A 24,072-nucleotide genomic window follows, 5' to 3' on the forward strand; every position below is an offset into this window, starting at 1 on the left:
TTGCGCTGATCCGAAGCCAGGAGCCAGGTGCTTTTCCTGGTCTCCCATGCAGGTGCAGGGCCCAAGGACTTGGGCCATCCTCCACTGCACTCCCGGGCCATAGCAGAGAGCTGGCCTGGAAGAGGGGCAACCGGGACAGAATCTGGCACCCCGACCAGAACTAGAACCCGGTGTGCCGGCACCGCAAGGTGGAGGATTAGCCTATTGAGCCACGACGCCGGCTAGGGACTGGCTTGTTTCACTACGTATGATGTTTTCCAGATTAATCCATTTAGTTGCAAATGACTGGATTTCATTTTTCCCCCTGTATAGTATTCCATAGTGTAGATATCCCATAATCTCTTTATTCAGTCTTCAGTTGATGGGCATTTAGGTTGATTCCATGTCTTAGCTATTGTGTATTGAGTTGCAACAAACATGGAGGTACAGATAACTCTTTTTGTTTACTGATTTCATTTCCCTTGGGTAAATTCTCAGGAGTGGGATGGCTGGTCATATGGTAGGTCTATATTAGATTTTTGAGCTACCTCCATACTGTCTTCCATAGTGGCTTTACCAGTTTACATTCCCAGCAGCAGTGGATTAGGGTACCTTTTCCCCAACATCCTTGCCAGCATTTGTTGTTTGTTGATTTCTGTATGAAAGCCAGGCTAACTAGGGTGAGGTGAAACCTCATTGGGGTTTTGATTTGCATTTCCCTGACAGCTAGTGATCCTGCGCATTTTTTCATGTGTCTGTTGGCCATTTGAATTTCCTCTTTTGAAAAATGTCTGTTTTGGCTGGCGCCGCGGCTCAGTAGGCTAGTCCTCCACCTGTGGTGCCAGCACACCAGGTTCTAGTCCCTGTCCGGGCGCCGGATTCCGCCCCAGTTGCTCCTCTTCCAGTCCAGCTCTCTGCTGTGGCCCGGGAATGCAGTGGAGGATGGCACAAGTCCTTGGACCCTGCATCCGCATGGGAGACCAGGAGAAGCACCTGGCTCCTGGCTTCGGATCAGCACGGTGCACCGGCCGCAGTGTGCCGGCCACAGTGGCCATTGAGGGGTGAACCAACAGAAAAGGAAGACCTTTCTCTCTTTCTCTCTCTCACTGTCCACTCTGCCTGTCAAAAAAAGAAAAAAAAATGTCTTTTTAAGTCCTTTGCCCACCTCCTAATTGTTTTTTGTTGTTTTTTTTGTTCTTTTAGAGTTTCTTTATCTCTTTGTAGATTCTGCTTATTAATCCCTTATCAGTTGCATAGGTTTTTTTTTTTTTATTTTTTTTGACAGGCAGAGTGGACAGAGAGAGAGACAGAGAGAAACAGTTGCATAGTTTGCCAGTAATTTCTGCCATTCTGTCAATTGCCTCTTCACTTTCCTGAGTCTTTCTTTTGCTGTACAGAAACTTCTATATTTGATGTAATCCCATTTGTTAATTTTGGCTTTGACTGTCTGTGCCTCTGGTTTTTTTTCCAAGAACTCGTTATCTATGCCAATTCTTGCAGGGTTTCCCCAGTGTTCTCTAATAATTTGATGGTGTCGTAGCATAGATTTAGATCTTTATCCATGTTGAGTGGATTTTTGTGTACGGTGTAAGGTAGGGTTCTTGCTTCATACTTCTGCATGTGGAAATCCAGTTTTCCCAGCACCATTTGTTAAAGAGACTGTCCTTACTCCAAGGATTGGTGTAAGCTCCTTGGTCAAATATAAGTTGGTTGTAGATGTTTGGGTTGATTTCTGGTGTTTCTATTTTGTTCCTTGGGTCTATCCATCTGTTTTTGTACCAGTATCAGGCTGTTTTGATTATAAGTCCCTTGTAATATGTCTTGAAATCTGATATTGTGATGCCTCTGGCTTTTTTTTTTTTTTTTGTATGTGATTGCTTTAGCTATTTGAGGTCTCCTGTGTCTCCGAATGAATTTCAGCATCATTTTTTCTAGATCTGAGAAGAATGTCTTTGGTATTTTGATTGGAATCGCATTGAATCTGTAAATTGCTTTTGGAAGAATGGACATTTTGATGATATTGATTCTTCCAATCCATGAACACGGAAGATTTTTTTCATTTTTTTGTATCTTCTATTTCTTAAATGTTTTGTAATTCTCATCATAGACATCTTTGACATCCTTCGTTAAATTTATTCTGGGCCAGCACCGCAGCTCACTTGGTTAATCCTCCGCCTGTGGCGCTGGTACTCTGGGTTCTAGTCCCGGTTGGGGTGCCAGATTCTGTCCCAGTTGCTCCTCTTCCAGGCCAGCTTTCTGCTGTGGCCCGGGAGTGCAGTGGAGGATGGCCCAAGTGCTTGTGCCCTGCACCTGCATGGGAGACCAGGAGGAAGCACCTGGCTCCTGGCTTCAGATTGGCACAGCATGCCGGCCTGGCTGCCATTTGGGGGGTAAACCAATGGAAAAGGAAGACCTTTCTCTCCCTGTCTCTCTCTTTCTCTCTCTCTCTCTCTCTCACTGTCTAACTCTACCTGTCAAAAAAAAAATTATTCTGAGGTATTTGATTTTTTTGTAGCTATTGTTAATGGGATTGATCTTAGAAGCGCAGTTTCAGTCTTGGCGTTGTTTGTGTATACAAAGGCAGTTAATTTTTCTGTACTGACTGTATATCTTGCTGCCTTACCAAACTCTTCCATAAGTTCCCATAGTCTCTGAGTGGAGTCTTTTGATTCTCCTATATGTAGAATCATGTCATCTACAAATAGGGATAGTTTGACTTCATCTTTCCCAATCTGTATGCCTATGATTTATTTTTCTTGCATAATGTCTTTGGGCTAAAACTTCCAGGACTATATTGAAAAGCAGTGGTGAGAGTGGGCATCCTTTTCTGTTACCAGATCTCAGTGGGAATGCTTCCAACTTTTCCCCATTCAATACGACATTGGTCATTGGTTTGTCATAAATTAGAAGGAATATAGAAGGAATGTTCCTTCTATACCCAGTTTGTTTAGAGTTTTCATCATGAAAGGGTATTGTATTTATCAAATGCTTTCTCTGCATCTATTGAGATAATCATATGGTTTTTGTTCAGCAGTTTGTTAATGTGGTGTATCACACCACATTGATTTGCTAATGTTGAACCATCCCTCTTACCAGGGATAAATCCCAGTTGGTCTGGGTGGGTGATCTTTATGATGTGTTGTTGGATTTGATTGACTAGAATTTTATTGAGGATTTTTACGTTTGTGTTCATCAGCGAAATTGGTCTGTAGTTTTTGTTCTTTGTTGCACCATCCTCAAGTTTAGGAATTAAGGTGATACTGGCTTCCTAAAAAGAATTTGGGAGGATTCCCTCCCTTTCATTTGTTTTTGAATAACTTGAGAAGAGTTGGAATTAGTTCTTCTTTAAATGTCTGGTAGAATTCAACAGTTAAGCCATCGGCCCTGGGCTATTCTTTGTTGGGAGGGCCTTTATTAGTGATTCAAATCCATCATAGTTAAGGGTCAGTTTAGGTTTGCTATATCATCATGGCTCAATTTAGGTAGGTTGTATGTGTCGAGGAATCTAGCCATTTCTTCTAGGTTTCCCAGTTTGTTGGCATACTGCTCTTTGTAGTACTTTCTAATGATTCTTTATATTTTGTGGTGTCTGTGATATTTCCTTTTTCATTTCTAATTTTATTGATTTGGGTCTTCTCTGTCTTTTTTTTTTTTTTTTTTGGCTAGTTAGGCCAATGGTGTTTCAATTTTGTTTATTTTTTTCAAAAACCAGCTCTTTGTTTTAATAACTTTTGTATTTTTTTGGAATCAGTTTTGTTTTTTTCTTCTCTAATTTTAAATATTTCTTTTTTCCTACTAGTTTTGGATATGGTTTGCTGTTGTTTTTCTGGACCCTTGAGGTGCATTGGTAGCTCATTTATTTGGTACCTTCTCAATTTCTTCTCAATTGTAGGCAACAATTGATATAAACTTTCCTATTAACACTGTTTTTGTTGTACCCCATAAGTTTTTTTTAAAGGTTTATTTCCATAAGTTTTGATATGTTTTATTGTCTTCATTCGTTTCCAGAAATTTTTTGATTTTTTTTGTTTTTTTTTTTCTATAACCCAATGTTTATTCAGGAGCGTGTTGTTCAGTCTTCCTGTGTTTACATATGTTCTAGAGATTTCTGAGTTCTTGATTTCCAGCTTCACTCCATGTGGTCAGAAAAGATGCATGGTATGATTTTTTTTTTTTAATTTGCTGAGACTTGGGTTATGACCTAGCATGTGGTCAGTGATAAAGTTCTATGCACTGCTGAGAAGAATGTGTATTCTGCAGCTGTAGAATGAAAAGTTCTGCAGATGTCTGTTAGGTCCATTTGGTTTATAGTGTTGATTAATGCTGATTCCTTGCTGATTTTCTGTCTGGTTGATCTGTCCATTGCTAAAAGTGGGGTGTTGAAGTTTCCCATTACAATTGTATTGGAGTCTATGTCTCCCTTTAGATCAATTAACATTTCTTTTAAATAGTCAGGTGCCCTGTAATTAGGTGCATATACGTTTATAATAGTTATATCTTCCTGTTGAATTGATCCCTTAATCATTACATAATGCCCTTCTTTTCTTTCATTTGAACTTTTACTGAGAGATTTTCTTCCTTTACCTTCTTTCATAATGATGATCATGTTTCTGTGTTCTATTTGCAGCACATCCTTAAGCATCTTTTGTATGGCTGGATGTGTGGTGACAAATTTTCTTCAATTTCTATTTGTTATGGAAGGTCTTTATTTCACCCTCATTCATAAATGAGAGCTTTGCATGGTATAGTATTCTGGGTGACAGTTTTTTCTCTTAAGACTTGGACTATATCTCTCCATTCTCTCCTAGACTGTAGGGGTTCTGTTGAGTAGTCTGCTGTGTCTAATTGGAGATCCTCTAAATGTAATCTAGCATTTCTCTTGTGTACATTTTATAATCTTCTCTTTTTTTTTTACTGTGGTGAGTTTGATGACAATGTGTCATGCACGGTGAAGATCTTTTCTGGTTATGTCTAGTAGGAGTTCTGTGTGTTTCCTGTACTTGGATGTCCCTTTCTTTCTCCAAAAGAGGGAAGTTCTCTGTTATTATTTCACTAAAAAGGCCTTCTAATCCTTTCTGTCTTTTGACCCCTTCAGGAACTCCTATAACTCGTTGTTGGGTCGGTTGATAGTATCCTGTAGATTCCCAACAGTGTTTTTAGTTTTCTAATTTCCTCTTCTTGTTTTTGGTTTGACTGTATAATTTCCTGTACTTTGTCTTCTAAATCCGATATTCTTTCTTCTGCTACACCAATTCTGTAGTTAATACTTTCTTCTGCATTTTTTATTTGTTCTGTTGAATTCTTCATTTCATTTTGATTTCTTAAGAGAAATCTTAAGAGATCTCAGTTTCATGGGAGAAATTTTCTTTCATGTCCTGTATGGATTTCAGTAGTTTGTGCATTTGCTTGTGATTACTTCTATGTAATCTTTTTTTTTTTTTTAAGGGGAAGAGTTTATTGGGGGAAACCTGACAGACCGGAGGAAGGGGCGAAGAAGGAAAAGAGTGGAGAAGGAGAGAGTAAGAGAGAGATGCAGAGACAGAGAGAGAGAGAGACAGAGATCAGGAGACAGAGAGAAAGAGAGCCACATGTTTAGGAACAGGTCCCTTTAAAACTTTGTCAGGGGCAGGGCAGGGCAGGGAAGTAGGAGCAGTGAATCTCATTAGAATGGGGGTGGAGCTGACACCAGTGGTTCGGCCATGTGGCCACCTGGCTTCCAGCAATGGTGGCAGGGACTAGAGCGTAGGATGGTGGCAGGGTATAGATCGCACCATAGAGAAGCCTTGCCATTTTACTAACATTCCCCTCCTTTTGTTTTTTTATAAAGCAGGAGTTGCATGGGATTATATTAGCACTGAAAGTCCAGGAGGGGTAGAGGGACGATGATCTATTTTTAGAGCTACTTCCTGCTGACATGGGGTGACAAGGTACTCTCTGCTGCATGGGGCAATGTCTCAAGCCACTGTCTCCTGGGTGGGAAGCTAAGTGTATCTCTGTAGCAGCATTTGGTTGACCACCTGGTTGCTGAAGGTCTTGGTTCATTCCATTATCAACTCCTGTAAATACTTAAACAGACACTGTAGTATAAAAGACAGGGTGAGAATAGCAAGCAATGATCCTAAGAGTGGCATTAACCAGGTAATGAGAGGATTTCATAGAGGAGAGGAAATGGGGGGGGTGGGCTCTGGACCCTTGTGAGGACTGTTTGATGGATGTGGTTTAAAGCTGATCCCAACCAAAACCAGGAGAAAAGCCACTCATATTTTGTGGGTATACGGGTTTGTCTGTGGGGAAATTTTGAGCAATCATACAACATTAAGTGGGGGAGAGGACCATCAATACACACAGGTCAGGAATAGAGCCATTGATTTAAGAGTAGAGGCTATGATTATAAAGGAATGAGGCCCCAAGTGGGCTAGATGGGGTCTAGAACAATGGACAGAATCATTACTAGAGGACATAAGAGAGGTCGGCACCGTGGCAGAGAGGTAAAGCCTCTGCCTGTAGTGCTGGCATCCTATGTAGGTGCCAGTTTTGAGTCCTGGCTGCTCCACTTCCAGTCCAGCTCTCTGCTGTAGCCTGGGAAAGCAGTGCAAGAGGGCCCAAATCTTTGGGCCCCTGCACCCACCTGGAAGAAAACCCAGGCTCCTGGCTTGGATGGCCCAGCCCTAGACACTGAGGCCATTTCAGGAGTGAACCGGTGGATGGAAGACCTCTCTATCTGCCTCTCTGTAGTTCTATCTTTGAAATAAATATATAAATCTTTAAGAAAACAGCAAAACATCCAGAATTGTATTGAGTAGCATTGGTAAAAGTGGCTATCTTTGGTTCTGGATCTTAGTGGAAATGCTTCTAGCTTTTCCCTGCTCAAGACTATACTGGCTGTGGGGTTTGTCATAGACTGTCCTGATCGTATTATGTTCCTTCTATACACAGTTTGTGTAAGGTTATTATCATGAAAAGATGTTGTATTTCACCCAGTGCTTTCTTTGCATTTATTGAGATAACAATATGTTTTTTATTCTTCACTTAGTTAATGTGATGCATCACATTTATTCATTTGTATATTCTGAACCATCCCTACATATGAGGGATAAATCCCACTTGGTCCAGGTGAATGATCTTTTTATGTGTTGTTGCATTCAATTAGCTAGTATTTTGTTAAGGATTTTTTATCTATGTTCATCAGAGATATTGGTGTATAGACCTCATTCTTGTATCTTTTTCTGGTTTTGGTATTAAGGTGATATTGGCCTCATAGAAGAAGTTTGAGAGGATTCCCTCCCTTTCAATTATTTTGAATAGTTTAAGATTTGGGGCTAGTTCTTTAAAAGTTTGGTAGAATTCAGCATTGAAGCCATCAAGTCTTGGGCTTTTCTTTGTTGGGATGGTATTTACTACTGATTCAATCTCCATCTTGGTGATTGGTCTATTTAGGTTTTCTATGTCTTTGTGACTAAATTTTGGTAGATTGTATGTGTCTATAAATCTATCCATTTCTTGTAGATTTTCCAATGTATTGCCATGTAACTGTATGTAGTAATTATTGGTGATTCTTTTTATTTCTGTGGTAACTGTTGTAACATATCATTTTTCATCTTGGGTCTTCTCCCACACCCCACCACCACCTTTTTTTTTTTTTTTTTTTTGGTTGGACCAATGGTATATCAGTTTTGTTGATTTTTCCTCAAAAAAACAGCTCTTCATTTCACTTACCTTTTCTATTTTGGGGGTTTCAATTTTGTTTATTGTCAAATTATTTCATTCCTTCTAATTTTGGGTTCTTTGTTCTTGTTTTTCTAAATCCTTCAGTTGCATCATTAGATCATTTATTTGATGCATTTCCAATTTCTTGATGTAAGCACTTATTGCAAGAAACTTTACACTTAACACTGCTTTGGCTTTATTCTATAAATTTTGATATGCTGTGTTGTCATCCTGATTTGCTTGTAGGAATTTTATGATTTCCCTTTTGATTTCTTTATTACCTACTATTCATTCAGGAGCATGATCATTCTCCATGTGTTTGTATAATTTCTAGAGTTTCTAAAGTTGTTAATTCCAGCTTCAATTCATTATGGTAGAAAAGATACATGGCACAATTTCAAATTTTCTGCATTTGTTGAGGTGTGTGTGTGTGTGGCCTTGAAAATGGCCCATCCTAGAGAAACTTCCATGCACTGATGAATAGAATATGTTTTCTGTAGCTGTGGAAGGAATGTTCTGTAGATATCAGATCTATTTGTTCCATAGTGTATATTAGCTCTATTGTTTCTTTGTTGATATTCTATCTAGTTGATCTGTTAATTGATTGAAGTGGGATGTTGAAGTCCCCCATTATTTTTGTTCTGGAGCCTGTGTATCCCTTCAGATCTGTTAGTATTTGTTTTAAATGGCCAGGTTCCCTAGAATTGGGTGCATATACGTTTACTACAATCATATATTACTGTTGTATTGATCACTTACTCATTACATAATGCCCTTGTCTCTCTCTGGTCAGGTTTTGTCATAAAGTCTATTTCGCAAAATATTAAGGTGGCTTCCCATTCAACAAACCGGATTGGTCTGTGTCTCCATCTGCTGTAGGCATTCCATTTGTCCCAGCTGCTCTTTCCTCCTCTTTTCTTCTTTTACTGCATCTTATATATTAGTTTCCTTCTTGCACATTTAACTAAAAGCAGTCTACCACATAGTCATATCACAATTTAAAAGCTTACTACCCTACTACTCTTTTTCCCATTCCATAGCCATATGGCAACTAATGGGAGTTTCCATGTGGAATGCTGTCCTTGAGAAGGTTAACTAGGGGTATCTTAGAATTTCAGTGGTTGGTGAATTTTCCAGAAACTTAGGAATTTTGGGGTGAACTACAACAGGCTATCTCTAGTGTAATGTGTGACAAGATCCTTCTGTTAACACCTCTGCCCCAGATATCCCAGTACAGCACCACTTCCCTCATAGGAATTTCACAACTCCCTGAGCTGCTAATGGAACAAATTTGGCCATAGGTCTCTTCTTAACACAATCTTATCAGCTGGATGCCAATTTGGGATAACAGTGGTTTAGTGGCAAAATTTGAGGATTGATCAGGCAGTGAGTGGGAGGAGGGCACAGATTTTGTGAGAGACACTGGAAATGTACAGCTTAACATGGAAAGTTCTCTGCGGAGGGACCTGGGGACTAATGGATGGTGCTTGGCAGGTAAGGAGTGATGAGGTTGGGCTAGGGGCAAGGAGCAGCTGTGCTCCTATGTTGAGAGAGCTATGCTCACGGTAAAGGTGATAATCCCCAGGTGGGGCTGCTCTCTTGCCCTCCCCATGTTCTTTTTTAAAAAACAGATCTATTTATTTATTACTTGAAAGGCAGGGTAACAGAGAGGTGCAGAGAGAGGTGCAGAGAGAGAGAGAGAGAGGAATCTTCGTCTGCTGGTTCATTCCCCAGATGGCAGCAATCGCTGGAGCTGGGCTGATCCAAAGTCAGGAGCTTCTTTTGGATCCCACACGCGGGTGCAGGGGCCCAAGCACTTGAGCCATCTTGTACTGCTTTCTCAGGCCATAGCAGAGAGCTGGCTTGGAAGTGGAGCAGCCGGGACTCCAATCGGCACCTATATGGGATGCCGGCAACTGCAGGCGATGGTTTTACCCACTATACCACAGCACTGGCCCGCTCCCCGTGTTCTTATCCTTCCAGGTTACTCACTGTGCAGACCTTCAGCACGTGATCTGTGAGGCAGGGTCTGTCCTGGACGCTCTTGTGTGTGACCTAGTGCTGCTGTGCTAATCTGCATGTGGAGCTCCCTTCTGCACTTGCTGTTCACCATTTTCCCTCTTGCCCAGACTCTTCCCACTCCTGGTTGTGTCTGGCACAGCTTCTGAGGCTGCCCTACACTCTAGAAGAGCAGCAGTCTTGTCAGGTAAAGTGTCCTTTACTGCCTGTTGCTCTTTGTTGCTGGGCTGCTATTATAGTCAACTTATTTCTGTCTTTGCAGTTGGTGTGTGTGTGTGTGACAATGTTTGTCTATGTTCTCATGGGTTTCTCACATAAGCTCTTGAGAAGGCATTAGAAAGTGGAGGCAGGAACGTTAGGACACATTCTGTGAGTTCTGCTGCATCTCTTTCTGTCCTCTTCAGGATTGTTGGAGGCTACTGACCCCTTGCTGCTACTTTTGGGCCACCTTTACAGAAATCTATATCTGGAACACTGGCAACCCTGCCTCCAGGAGCTCTACCCTCTGGGCCCACAGAATGCCTGGACGTAATGGCAAGTGCTCCACTTGGCTATAGTCATACTTCCTGCACTGATCTGAAGCCAGGAGTTTCTTCCAGGTCTCACATGTGGGAGTAGGGGCCCAAGGACTTGAGCCATCTTCCACTGCTTTCTCAGGCCACAGCAAAGAGCTGGATCAGAAGTGGAGCAGCCTGGACTCACCAGTGCCCATATGGGATCCTGGCACTGCAGGCGGCAGCTTTACCCACTATGCCACAGCACCAGTCCCCAATCTCTCCTTTTAACAAAAGGGATATAACTAAAGACATAAGAATTGTCCTTGGGGCCAGTGCAGCGGGTTAACGCCCTGGCCTGAAGCGCCGTATCCCATGTGGGCACTGGTTCGAGTCCTGGCTGCCCCACTTCCGACCCAACTCTCTGCTGTGGCCTGGGAAAGCAGTAGAAGAGGGCCCAAGTTCTTGGGCCCCTGCACCCGCATGGGAGACCTGGAGGAAGCTCCTGGTTCCTGGCTTTGGATCAGCACAGCTCCAGCCATTGAGTCCAACTGGGGAGGGAACCATTGGACGGAAGACCTCTCTCTGCCTCTCCTCTTTCTGTGTAATTCTGACTTTCAAATAAATAAATAAGTCTTAAAAAAAGAGAATTGTTCTTAAACACTATGTAATTAGAATCCATGTTTCAGGCTCTTTACATAAAGTTGGAGGGAGGAGAAAATCCAATCTGGAGGCTTCATAGTTACAGAAGGCTATTGAATTACCTTGAATAGATCAGAATAAGGCCTTCCAGAGAAATCTGGTGTTTTTACCAAGGGGAATAGGGAAAAAGGAATAAAATGAAACTCAAAATGGAATTAACTAAGAGAACAGGAAATTGAACCATAACCTCACCCCTCCATGACTGAGTCAAAGCATCCATGCTAGTTCAAAGTTTAGCCAGGGTTTATGACAGGATAGTGTGAGTTGGAACCACTCACTACAATACAGTCCAGGACTGTATTGTAGCATTCCTTTTGCCTCTCTCCCTATTCAGACATGAACTTGAGGTTCCCTGCTGGACTTCAAGATTTTCTTCTTCCTTCTGACAGTCTGAGGGAGTTCACGCTTTTCTTTTGTATTTGCCGAGACAAGGATTCTCCTCAGTTAGAACTGCCTAGAGCAAATGTTGTCTTAGATCTTGTTTATCTCCCTGGATTTTCATTGGTTTGTCCCAAAGTGAACTCATAAAATGAAGTGCTCTATGCTGTGTTCTCACATTCAGTAACTAGCTTATTTTCTAGATTTTACCTGAATATATGAAAGTGGTATTGGCAGTAAAAAAAAAAAAAGTATAGAATTCATAATGCCTAAGCATGTCATGCTGTGTGCCATTTTGAAACCCTGTACTTTGTCCACTTTTGAAAACAATATTTTGTATGAATATTAGAGGGTTGCCATTAAAAATTATGTATTTGAAAGGCAGAGTGACAGAGAGACAGAAATAGATTGAGAAAGAACCATCTTCTGGTTCAGTGCTCAAATGCCAGCACAGCCAAGGTTGGACCAGGCCAAAGTCAAAGAGTACAGAACTGGGTGGTATGGTTCCAAATAGTTGGGTCATCATCCTTGGTCTTCCCAGAGCTATTAACGTGAAGCTGAATGGGAAGCAGAGTAGCCAGGATTTGAATCAGTACTCCAGTAAGGGATTCAGGAGTCCCAGGTAGTGGCTTGACTCGCTGTGCCACAATGCCCTCCTATGTGTACTTCTTGAGTGATGTCCCTTTATGGTGCCAACTAATGTGCTCTTCCTCATCCCAGCTTGAGTGTGTGTGTCCCTGAAGTGTGGCCCAGGGGTCATGGTAGTCCCCAGAGCACTGGATCTGAAGACAAACCTGGCTGTAGGTCTGTGAAAAGGAAAATCAGGACAGCAACTGTGGGAGTAGAGATGAAGATGGAGATGGTAGTGACTGTCAGGGTGGCATTCCATGGAAAAGAGGTAAGACCAGGCAAAGGTTACAGCAGTTGATGGATAGAACAAGTAAGGGAGAGAAAAAAAATGGTAAAAAAAAATGAGGTAAAGCACTACCTAGAGAATAAATTCTAAGAGTGACAGCTCTGATTACCTCTGCACCTTAAGTTGAAAGCCCAGGGATATGGTATGCTAGTCTCCACTGGCTAAAGTGCAGTTTTCTTTGGATAATCTTTTTCAGGACACTGGAGGGTTCAAGATGGCCATTAACTTGTCTGGCATGGTTGGGAGCTGACCTATCAGTAGTACCACCCTTCTGCTTGCGAATGTTCCTTGTTCCTAGATAGCCTGGGCTAACGAGCTCTGACATATGACCTTACCATGACACATTCTTCCACCAAGATGGAGACCGAATAAGGACCATGACCTGTATGACAAATTTCGAGCGGTAAGAGAAACCAACAGAGACTCTTTGATAGTTCTCTTATTGTTGATCTTTCTTACATATGCTTTCAGGATAAGATTGCCAATAGGCAAAGATACTGCTGTTTGACAAAAACAAAAAATAGTTTTCAGATTTATAGGACAGAGGCAAGGGTGAATCATACCAGACAGAGGGTGTGCTCCTGGGAATGCCTTAAAATCAAACACATAAGTCATAAGGAAAGCTCATAAGAGCAAAAAGAGGAGGAAAGTTGGAGAATAGCAAAAACATATATCATAATATGCTTCATAGGAGCAAACTATATGTAACATTACTAAAAATAACATGGTATATGCCATGACATTCATGAACATACAGCAACAAGTATATTTGGGAAGGTTCTTTAAAAAGTTAGTGGAAGTGCATATTATGAACAAACTGCATGGATTTCAAAAAGTTTTCAATGCAGTGAACTCATTTTTAATTCCATTTTCCGTGACCATTTTCTAAACATGTTTAAAAATTTAATTTAATTGAAAGGCCAAGAGGAACAGAAAGAAAGAAGAAGGAGAAATCTTCCAGCTGCTGTTTCAATCCCCAAATGTCTTCAGTAGTGGGCCAGACCAAAGCCAGGAATCAGGAACCGCATCCTGGCCTGCCATACAGGAGGCAGGCACCCAAGTAACGTGAGCCATCACATGCTGCCTCCCTGGGTACACGTGAGAGCAAGAAGCTGGATCAGATGCAGAGGACAAATTTGAACCCAGGTAATCTGATGAGTCTTATTGTCTTATTGGAACACCACAGCAAGTTTACTTATGTTTGGAGAGTGAGAGGGGGGCTCAGGAATAGCAGGGGAGGCAAAAGGGTAGATCTTAAGATACCAGCCAGTCACCTTCCCTGGGAGCCAGGGGAACCCACTCTGGGTTCTGGCAGTTCATCATGCAGACCTATGGCCCAGATCTGTGCAAACCTTCAGATTACCTTGTCCCCTTGCCATGTCATGAGGGCCAGTAGCTCGAGTGGCTTCTGGGAGGAGGAAAGGCTGAAATCCAGCCCCCTCTCATTCAAAGTCAGGCGCCAGTGGCACACTGCTGTGTGTAGTGCCACTGGACAGAGGTATGAAATCTAGGGCCTCTGGCCCACTTGGGGTCTCTAGAGCAACCCAGAGTCCTTGGACTGAAGTGACCCTTCCTGGATGCAGGGCTTAAACCTAGAGCCTGGTGGTGCAGTCCTGAGGATAGAGTGGAGCACTCTAGATGACTGGTGAGCTTAGTCAGCTTGTCTCAGAGGAGAGACTACACGCATGGCTTGCTCTGCGGAGGTCTGGGACCCAGAGGTGTGTGAAAACGCCACGGGCCATGGCCGGGAGTGCCACCAGGGCATCAGACTCACAGGGGAGTGGCCACTGGTCTCACATATCCATTGTACCCTTGCCAATGTCCTGTCACCTCACTGACAGCACCCACAGAGGCTAGCATGATGGTGCCCCACCTGCCATGGGTACAGTGACCTAACAGGAATAAGGTATACCCCGGCTAGACCCAAGAAGGAGTGTGGACCCAGCCATATATGAGCCCATGCCAAAAACCTGTGTGTGCCGGGCAGTCCAACATACTTACCCATTCAACCAGTAAGGTTGGTAGTAAGTCGGACACTTGGCTATCAACTTGGGACAGCCCCTTGGCCTTGAAAAAGCATCTTGCCCTGCACATTCTCACTGCTGACAATGACAGCTGTGAAAACATGTTCTTCTTGTAAGAGGTCCCAGCCGCTGGCAGAAATCCAATTGTTAAAGGCTGCCACGAGATTGTTTACTGGACCAGGTGAAATGTTGACCTGCTGCAGCCTGCTGAGTGGGAAGCAAGGCAGGTTTAAAAAAGGTGCACAGGAAAACCAGCAACTACTCCCTGCATTCCCAGGCAGAGTGCATCATTGGCCAAGGGAAAGTGGGCCTCGGCAGGAGTTCCTTCCCTGGCCAGAGACAGTTTGATAGGACCCAGAAAATCAGACACAGGGACAGCAAATCTAGAGGAGAGACAAGTACTGGGGCAAATGGATCCAAACCAGCAAGGAGCAAAGGCTCTGCTGCTCTGAGTCGCAGGCAGCTGAACATATGGGTCGAACTCCAACTGAACATGGCCTTGGTGGCCCCAGACGTTGCTCCTGCCAGTGCACCTGTCCAGCAGCATTAGTGCTGGGGGCTCCCTGCACACTCACCCAACCAGCACACCTGGGCCACTTTCTCAGCCTATTGCAGGCTGGCTCAGGGTTCTCCTCAGGGCCCTTTCTGCATCATCCCCAGAGGGAAGCCCTGACACGGACAGGAAGGGAATACAGGCCAGCCATGTGAGTGCTGGAATCCTCCAGCGAGGCTGCTGGGCCTGAGCTGATCCAGGGCCTGCACCCACTGTGGGCACCCTGGTAATTAGGACCAATGCTGTCTCTGGAGACAATGGGCGCGGGCTGAGCAGGTAACACGGGTCCCCGCAGCCTATTTGTTCATCGTATTTCTCCTGGGATCTAAGGGGACCCTGTGGGTGTCGGTGCACCTGCCACTTCCACAGCCACAGGCTCAGCAGACCTACCTGGACAGCAGAGTGTCTGGGTAAGGCTCCCCCTCATTCACAGATATCTGGTCAGCTGTTAGATCAGACACGGAAGGGTGCCTTGCAGAGGCAAGCTGACCACACAGCTGCTGCCACTGAGATGTCAGCATCACCTGGGGGAGCTGTCTGGTGGCTCAGAGACATCCCCAGGGGCAGGAGAGGGGTGCTACTGGCCACTGGCTTGGCCTGTCCACTGTCTCCCCAAAGCCAGGGGGCCCCACCTTTTCCATTGAGACAGGGTATTATGCACACTTCTGTGGCCCGATTTCCTCAGACCCTCTGTACCACACTTCAGTGGCACTGCCAGCACCAGCCCACCTGGCCTCTGGGTTGTCAAGGGCTGGAACCCTGCCCTCTCATACAATTTCAAGTGGCAGGCGGGACCCTAGACCATGCCTGTGCCCTGCCACCGGGTAGAGATGTGAGATCCACAGAACCTCATTTCTTTCTGGGGCTACACAAAGTCTCAGGGGTTGGTGGCCCCAGTGTGGCAAAGAAGTCAGGCATGATACTCAGAGACAGAACCCTGAAGGTGTGGTGGGGAGTGGCGCCTCAGTTCTTCTCAGGAGAGACAGTGGCATACCACAGGGCCCTTGGCATGAGCTCTGGAAGCCAGAGGAGAGTGCAGGTGCTGGGGGCTGTGGCTGTCCAGTATTATCTAGGGCCAGAACCAGGCCTCTTGCATCGCATGTTTCTCACCAGCCCACAGGATGCTGGCAAGCACTTCACAGGGAGGAGGCACTGGGGCAGGCATGAGATGACATGACCTCAAAGGAGTGAAGGGGTGAGGTTTGTCAGGGGAACTTGGTGACCCAAAATCTGGGCGCTGGACCAAGCTGTAGACCTTCACTGACCACAGGTATGCTTCAGATTCTACAGCCTGCAGTCTCATGCCTGCTCCACCTGGGCTGGCAGGTGGCAGCAGGGCAGACCCATGGCTGTCACCCTGGGAGAGCCTCTGGGGCTGGCAGGAGTACTCACCACCCTGAAGAGGTGTTCCTTGTGCTCAAGGTCCAAGCCACAGGCATAAACCTGGAGGTACACAGCTGCCACGAGTCTGGATGTCCAACATGACCAACAGGGTCAAACTGCTCTGGATGGGGAGTTTGAGGCCTGGCCTGCTGAGGTGGGAGGGCAGGACAGGTTCAGAAACATGGGAAGTGGACCAGTGCTGACTTCTGCCTGCCCTCGGCCGCAGGAGGAGCCATCTCCCTCCCTGGCCAGGGGGCAGCTTAGCGACACAGCAGGCTGACAGAGACACAGCAGATACTGAGACGTGGGGAGAGAATGGGCACGTACTTGGACAAATGGCCGCTTGCTCAGCAAGACAGCACACAGCTCTGGCTGCCCTCCCTACTGAACCTGTGAGTCACCTAAGACCTAAGAAAGCCTCGGTTCCCCCAGGCTTTGTTCCTTCAAATGCACCTGTCAAGCAGCTTTAACCCTCCAGTCCGGTTTCTCAGCCTGTGGCTGGCTGGCTTGGTGCTCTCCTCAGGGCCCATGTAGTGTCACCCCCTTGATAGAGTTCCCTAACGCACCAGGGAGTGCAAGCCACAGGGCGGTCGGGTGGTCAGTCTGCCCTGACTGGGTCTGAGCAGACCCAGGGACTGCTTCCACAGCAGAGTGGGAGGAGTCAGTGGGAACCAGTGTGGGCTCCCCCAGTGACGAGGGGAAGCGCTGCTACTGGAGACAAGGGCATGATCCTGAGCAGGTGCCATGTGTCCCCACAGCTTGTTGTGTTTCTTTGGATCTCTGCAGGGTTCAGTGCACCTGCAGTGTCTGCAGCCGCAGGGTCAGCAGGCCTACCTGGCTGGGAGGCTATACAGGTTAGGATCTTCCTCGTCTACAGACATCTGGTTGGTTACAAATCCAATTAAGGTTTGGGGAAAAGGCTTACTGGGGAAAGGCTCATTGAAGAAACAGGCCAGCCACCTAGCACCCACCACTGGGATTGGGATGTCTACATCCTGAGGAGGAGCCTGGGCTGGCAAACATCCCTGGAGGGGGGCAGGTGCCATTAAGGACCACCAGCCTGGCCTGTCTACCTCAGGCCTTCAGCCCACTGGGCCTCTAGGTTGCAAAAAGCCCTCTCCCATCCAATTTCAAGTGTCGGGTGGGATACCAAACCCTGCCTGTATCCTGCCACTGGGTAGAGACTTGAAACCGACAGAACTGTTCTGAACTGTTCCACTGGGATCTGCGGGACCACCCACAAAGTCTCGGGGCTTGGTTTCCCCTGTCCGGCAGAGGACTCAGGCATGATGCCTAGAGATGGAACACTGAGGGTGTCAGGTGTGGGGGTGGGGTTCAGTCAGTTGATCTCAGAAGATAGACCAAGGGGCTCAGCAGAGGGTCCTTGATGTGAGTTCTGGAAGCAGGATGCAGATGCTGGGGGCTGTGGCTTTCAGGGAGTGTCACTGGGGCATGAATGGCCCTCAGGAGGTGGCCATAGGCCTCAAGTAACCATTTCTCCCCAGCTATAGGGATGCTGCAGGCACTGGGGCCAGCATGAGGTGATACGACCTCACAGAGGGGCCAAGGGTATGGGGTTTGTGACCCAAACTAGGAGCTTCATTGAGCTGTAGACCCTCACTGGCCTAGGGTGTGCTTCAGCCTCTGCAGTCTCAGCAGGGATGGGTGGCAGCAGGGTGGATTGGTGGCTCTCTACTGGGGAGAGCCCCTGGGGCTTACTGGAGTACCATGCCTTGGCGGTTACTCACTGCAAAACCTGAAAGCCCTGAAGTTATCTTCCTTGTCTTCGAGGTCCCAAGCCATAGACAAAAACCTGGTGGTACATGGCTGCCATGAGCATGGCCATCAGACAAGGTGAATATGGTCCCATCATACGTTCTGGTGGGATGTTGACCTTCTCCAAATGGGTCACATTGCAGCATGGCATGCTGTGATGGGAGGGCATTGCATGTTCATAAATATGAAGAGTAGACTACCACCAACTTCTGCCTTTCTTAGGTGCTAGGTAGTGTTTACCTGTAAAATTGGGCCCCAGGATTGGTCCCCCCCATCAGAGGGTGGCTTTGAGTAGGTTGGAGGTGACACAGCTGGACATAAGACACAGAGAGGCTGGGATAGAGCAGGTACTTGAGAAAATGGCTGCCTTCCTGGCAACTGAGCAAAGAACTCTAATGCCCTGGATGGTTTCCTCCCCATTGAAACACAAAGAACCCTGCTGAAGCTGTAAGTTTCCCTGGAGACCCAATTATGCTTCCATTCCCCTAGTCTTGGTGCCATGAATGCACCTGCTGTGCGATCACCCCAGGCCTCTCCCCCCTGCCCCCAAGTACACCCCAGGTGGATTTCTCAGCATTCGCTGGGTTGTTCAAGTCTCTCCTTCAGTCCCTTTTAGTGCCATCCACAATGGAACACCCTAGCAAGGATGGTAATTGAGTGTAAGCCAGAGGGTGGGGTATCATTATCCCTGAGGAAGGCAGGGTAGCCACTGTGGTCACCAGAATTCCCTAGGATTTTGGTGGTTTCAGTTGACGCAGGGGCTGCCTGCACAGTAGAGTTGGAAGAGGCAACGGCAGCCTATCTGGGCAACCCCAGGGTAAGGTGCATCATGGTCCCTGGAGACAGGAGTATATGGTCCTGAATGGGTGCAACAGGTCTCTGCATCCCATTGTTTCTCCAGGAGCTATGTGGCCTCTCCAAGGGTGCATGCGAAGTAGAAAACTACCTGGGTTGGGGAGAATCTGGGTAGGACTCATGTCTCACGGGATTCTGGTAGACTGCAAATCAAATCAGACAAGGTAGAGAGCATTCAGGATGTCAGCCAACCACAAAGGGACCACCTATACTCCCTGTATGTGCCTCCTAGAGGCTCAGGGTCATGCCTGGTGGCAGGAAGGTAAGTCTTTAGGCCACCAGTCTGGCTTGTTGGCTTCCCCTGGCAGTCAGGGGACCCCAGTCTCCCCATTGTAGGAAGATGTCACCCTTGCCTTCTGGGTCCCTTGCACAGCCTCAGATGATGTTGGCCCCCATGGTGTCATTACTGCCCATAATGCAATGGGCTTCTGGCAGGCAAATGGCTGAAATGCAGCTCTGTGGGAGCCAGAGTTCAGGTTGCACACCTCATTGGATGTGAATCTCATGGGAGGAGATGACCATCAGCCTTACATGTTCATTGGTTGCCCTTGGGCTTCCTGGCATGCACTTTACAGGCAGGAGCTGCAGAAGCCAGTGTGATGGTACTCTGGCTGCCTTGGGGGTCATGGCCTGACAGTGGGACCCAAGCACAACTCAAGGACTAGTGGACAGAGCTATAAACAATCATTGCCATAGGGCAAACTTCGGCCTCTATAATCTGAGTCCTACCACTTGGACATGTGTGCCCTGGAACAGTCTATGGCATATTCCTGTCTCAATCAGGATGGGTGGCAGCTCGCTGGACATATGGCTGCATACCCAGAGAGCCCCTGGAATTTGATGGAGCACCCTTTGCTCTAGGAATACTCCTGAGGTTGACAGTCATGAACAGGTGTTACTCCTGCTCAAGATCCCAAACACCTGTGTAAGCCTGGTGATAGGCAGCCACCGTGTGCCTGTGCAGTATGTCAGTCTGCTCCAGCTTGAGCAGCTTGGGGCGTGGCCTGCTGAGGTGAGAAGGTATGGGAGGTTCAGAAATGGGTCATTGGACTACTGCGGATTACTTCCTGGAATCCTCTGAAGGCAAAGTGGATCTGTGGCCAGAGGAATATGGGCTCCAGCTGCTGTCCTCTCCCTGACCAGAGGTCAGCTTTGAGATAGGGGTGGAAGAGACACAGCCTGAGGCTGACACACACGGACAGAGAGCATGAGGGAGCAAATGGCCACCTGTTAAAGATTAAGCAAAGGAGCCCTGCTGAAGTTGTAGGGTAGCCTCAGAGACCACAGAGGCCCAACTTCCCCATACTTCTCTCACACAAATGCATCTGTTGTAGAGCTTTAGCCCTGCAGACCTTCCAAAACCCCACACCCCAGGCAGATCACTCAGCTCCTCTGGTGGCTGGTTTACATCCCTCCCCAGGTCCTCTTTCGTGCCACCCATGAAAGGAAAGCTGAAACATACATGAGAAGCCCAGGATAAAGAGCAATCCAGCCTCCCCTGACCACAGGAAGTCCCTGCAAAGGCCTATGCATCTGAGTGGACCCAGTGACTGCTGCAATAGGAGAAAGGGTAGGAGGAATGCAAACAAACCTCTGTGGACATCCCCAGTACAAGAGGCTGTGTTGGCCCCAGAGATTGGATGGGCTAGGACTGAGTGGGTGCAGTGGGTCTCCATAGCCTCTTGTGTTTCTCCCCAGAGGTCCATCCAAAGTAAGAGGCTACATAGTCAGGAGAGTTACCTGGACTGTGCAGAATCCAGGTACAGTTCCTCCTCATTCACAGGTATCTGGTCGACTGCAAACCCAAATGGACAGGGAAGAACATGTTGAGGAGGCACCCAACCACACAGGAACCATAACAGAGATGTCTGTATTCTCTAGGTGAGCATTTGTTGGCTCAGAGACAGCCCTTGAGGCAGGGGACCAGTCTCCCCATTGTGGGAAGACACTACCCCCCACCTGCCAGATCCCAGGTTTGTGGACACCCTCAGACCACCTTGGCCCTGCTGTTACTGCAACCTGTGCCAAAGGGGCTTGTGAATAGCCCAATGCACCCCTGTGGCATCCAGAATCTAAGTGCAGTGGCACACTGCAGTGTGTTTGGGCCCTGCCACTGGACAAAAGCATGAAATCTACAGAGCCTCTGGTGAACCAGGATCTCTGGAGCCATCAAGAAGCCCTTGACATTAGCAGCCTCTTTCAGGCCCAGGGTTTAGATCCAGTGCCCAGAGATGATACATTGAGGGCACAGCAGAGGGTTCTAGAGAATGGTTGAGCTCAGTCAACCTATTTCGAGACAGAACATGTGGCTCACTCAATGGAAGTCTGAGTGATGTCTGGGAGATGGGTGGGTGAGGATGCAGGGGGCCATGGATGACAGTGTCACTCGGGTGACTCTAAAGGAGGTGAGATAGCCATCGCCATCATAAGTCCATTGCTTGCTATCCGGAGTCATGGCAGGTGCCTCACAGGCAGGAGATAGGGAATTCAGTGTGACTTTGCCCAGCCTGCCTTGGGGATCATGACCTGATAGCAGGGGCAGCGGAACCCAGGCATGACCCAAGGACTAGGGGGCTGGTCTGAGCTGTAAACACTTGCTGGCCACAGGCATGCTTCAAAGTCTAATTTTCTGCAGTCCTGCTCCATTGACACATGTGCTCTGGGGAAGCCCACCACACTTCCTGTCTTGAGCAGGGTAGGGCAGGTGGCAACAGACAGAATATGTGGTTACCTACTTGGAAGAGCCCCTGGGGCTGAATTGAACACTTTAACCCTGGGAACACTCACCACAGAGGCTGATGTCCAGGAAGAGTTGTTCCTCTTGCACAGTGACCCAGCTGCTGGCATAAACCTGGTTGAGGTGGCCTCCATATGCATGACCATGGTGCTCCACCAGCAGGGTCCCATCATGGGCCTATGTAGGACATCAGGCTACTCCAGCTGAGTCAGCTCAGGGCCTGACCAGCTAGGGTGGTAAGGCATGGAAGACACCCAAATAGGACACTGGTCCTTCCAGCCTTCCCTGGCAGGCAGAGTTCATCTGTAGCCAGAGGAATTCTGGTCCATGTGGTAGTCCCCACTCCCTGACCAGAGCGAGGCTATGAAAGTGTAAAGACAGTCTGGGACTGAGATGCAGGGACCGAGAGGTGAGAGGATGTTCTCAGGAGAATGGCCCCTTGCCTGGCTGAGGAACTAAGGGTTGTGATGCCCTCCATGACCACCCTCCTTATTGACAGTCATGAGCCCTGATAAAGCTGTCAGTGGCACCTGGGGCCGAACTTGGCTGAAATCCCCCCCCACACACACACACACGCCACTCAAGTGAATGCAACTACTGAACTGCTTTAGTGCTGAGATCTTTGGTCAACCTTCTCATCTGACTCCCCAGGTCTGTTGCTCTGGGGTTCTAAACCCCCACCTCCTTCCCCTTTTCCTGTTATCCAGGGAAGGAAAGCCCAAATCCTGACAGGAAAGAAGGAGCAAAGAGTACAGAGGGCTCAGACACTTGGTATGTAGCTGATTCATAGGCCATTCTGTCTCCCACTTTGGGTGAAGTGATCTGCCAAGTGGGTCTATTTGATTTAGGTATCACCTTGGGTAGCAAGGCTGAGAGTGTCGTACTCATGTTTTTTTTGTTTGTTTGTTTGTTTGTTTTTTTTTTTTTTTTTTACAGGCAGAGTGGACAGCGAGAGAGAGAGAGACAGAGAGAAAGGTCTTCCTTTGCCGTTGGTTCACCCTCCAATGACCGCCGCGGCTGGCGCGCTGCAGCCAGCACACCACGCTGATCCAAAGGCAGGAGCCAAGTGCTTATCCTGGTCTCCCATGCGGGTGCAGGACCCAAGCACTTGGGCCATTCTCCACTGCACTCCCTGGCCACAGCAGAGAGCTGGCCTGGAAGAGGGGGAACCGGGACAGAATCCGGCACCCTGACCAGGACTAGGACCTGGTGTGTCGGCGCCGCTAGGCGCAGGATTAGCCTATTGAGCTGCGGCGCCGGCCACTCATGTACTTAATACTGGAATCTCTAGGGTTCAGTATGTAAACAGTGGTTAAGTCTGCCTCATTGCCAAGTTTCAGCTTCCAAAGGCCTGAGCAGGGCCCCTGTATTCATGCATACTTGAGACATCTAATTGAATTTGATTATCTTTTTTTAATGACTTTTCATCATAGAAACCTTAAGCAAATTGGGTGCAGTAAAAAATATCTCAACACAAGGCAATATATGAGAAACCAACTGCAGGCAACACACCAAATGGAACAACACCCAAAGAATTTCCAATAAGATCTAGAACACGAACAAGAATGCCCACTCTTACCATAAAAAAGCAACACACAAAAATCAACCGCCTTTGCATAAACAATGCCATGGCTATACATTTTCTAAAATCAATCCCATTCACAAGAGCCACAAAAATTTAATAGCCTTGGGATACAGCTAACCAAAGATATAAAACATCTGTGTAGTAAAACTCACAAAAGATTAAGGAAAGAAACAGAAGACACAAAAAATGGAAAAAATCTCTCATATTCACTAATGGGAAGAATCAATACCATCAAAATGCCCATTCACACATTCAATGTGATTCCTATCAATATAACAAACATGTTCTCATATCAAGAAAAAATGACCTAGAACTCACATGGAATACCCAAAAACTCCAAATTGCTAAACCAATTGCACAAAATAAAAACAAAGCTGGAGGCATTCAATACAAGACTGGAAGACACAGTACAGGACAGTCATTATCAAAAAAGGCTGATGCTGGCACAATACAGACAGGTAGAAAAATGAAACAGATTAGGGACCTCAAAAGTTGATCCACATGTATACAAACAAGTCATCTTTGACAAATTAGCTAAAATCATTCCTCGTAGAAATGACAAACTCTTCAACAAATGGTATGGGAAAACTGGATCTACACATGTACAAGCATGAAACCAGAACTCTACCCTACACCCTACACAACAATCAACTCAGAATAGATAAGAGAAGTAAATTTAACTCTTGAAGCTATCATATTACTAGCGAAAACCATAAGGGAAAATGTAGCAAAACATAGGCATCCCAAAGCACAGAAAATAAAGGCAAAAATAGACAAATGGGATAACACCAAGCTAAGAAGCTTCTGTACTGCAAAGGAAACAATAAAGCTAAAAAGGTAAAAGAAAGAATGGGAAAAAAATGTCTGCAAACTATCTATAAAGGACTAATATCCAGAATACCTAATGAGCTCAAAAAATTCAGCAACAACAACAAAAAACAACCTAGTCAGGGAATGGGCCAAG

The 24,072-nt window shown here is 46.4% G+C and overlaps 1 long non-coding RNA gene across 5 annotated transcripts in view; it reads left to right on the forward strand.

Annotated features, from left to right (window-relative positions):
* Window positions 1-24,072, forward strand: part of LOC103348695 (uncharacterized) — a 45,606-nt gene that overhangs the window by 19,176 nt on the left and 2,358 nt on the right. For 3 of the 5 annotated variants that reach the window (XR_016230979.1, XR_016230975.1, XR_016230978.1), the window contains exons 3-5: window positions 12,392-12,598; window positions 13,115-13,341; window positions 22,460-23,821. This is a non-coding gene — a long non-coding RNA (uncharacterized LOC103348695). Of the gene's footprint in view, window positions 1-12,391; window positions 12,599-13,114; window positions 13,342-20,569; window positions 20,669-22,459; window positions 23,822-24,072 lie in introns of those variants that run through there. The other 2 variants (XR_016230977.1, XR_016230976.1) reach the window with 2 other exon arrangements.

This window comes from Oryctolagus cuniculus, chromosome 3, assembly GCF_051225735.1.
Source record: "Oryctolagus cuniculus isolate XC-2025 breed Fujian yellow rabbit chromosome 3, ASM5122573v1, whole genome shotgun sequence".
Taxonomy (NCBI): Eukaryota; Metazoa; Chordata; class Mammalia; order Lagomorpha; family Leporidae; genus Oryctolagus; species Oryctolagus cuniculus.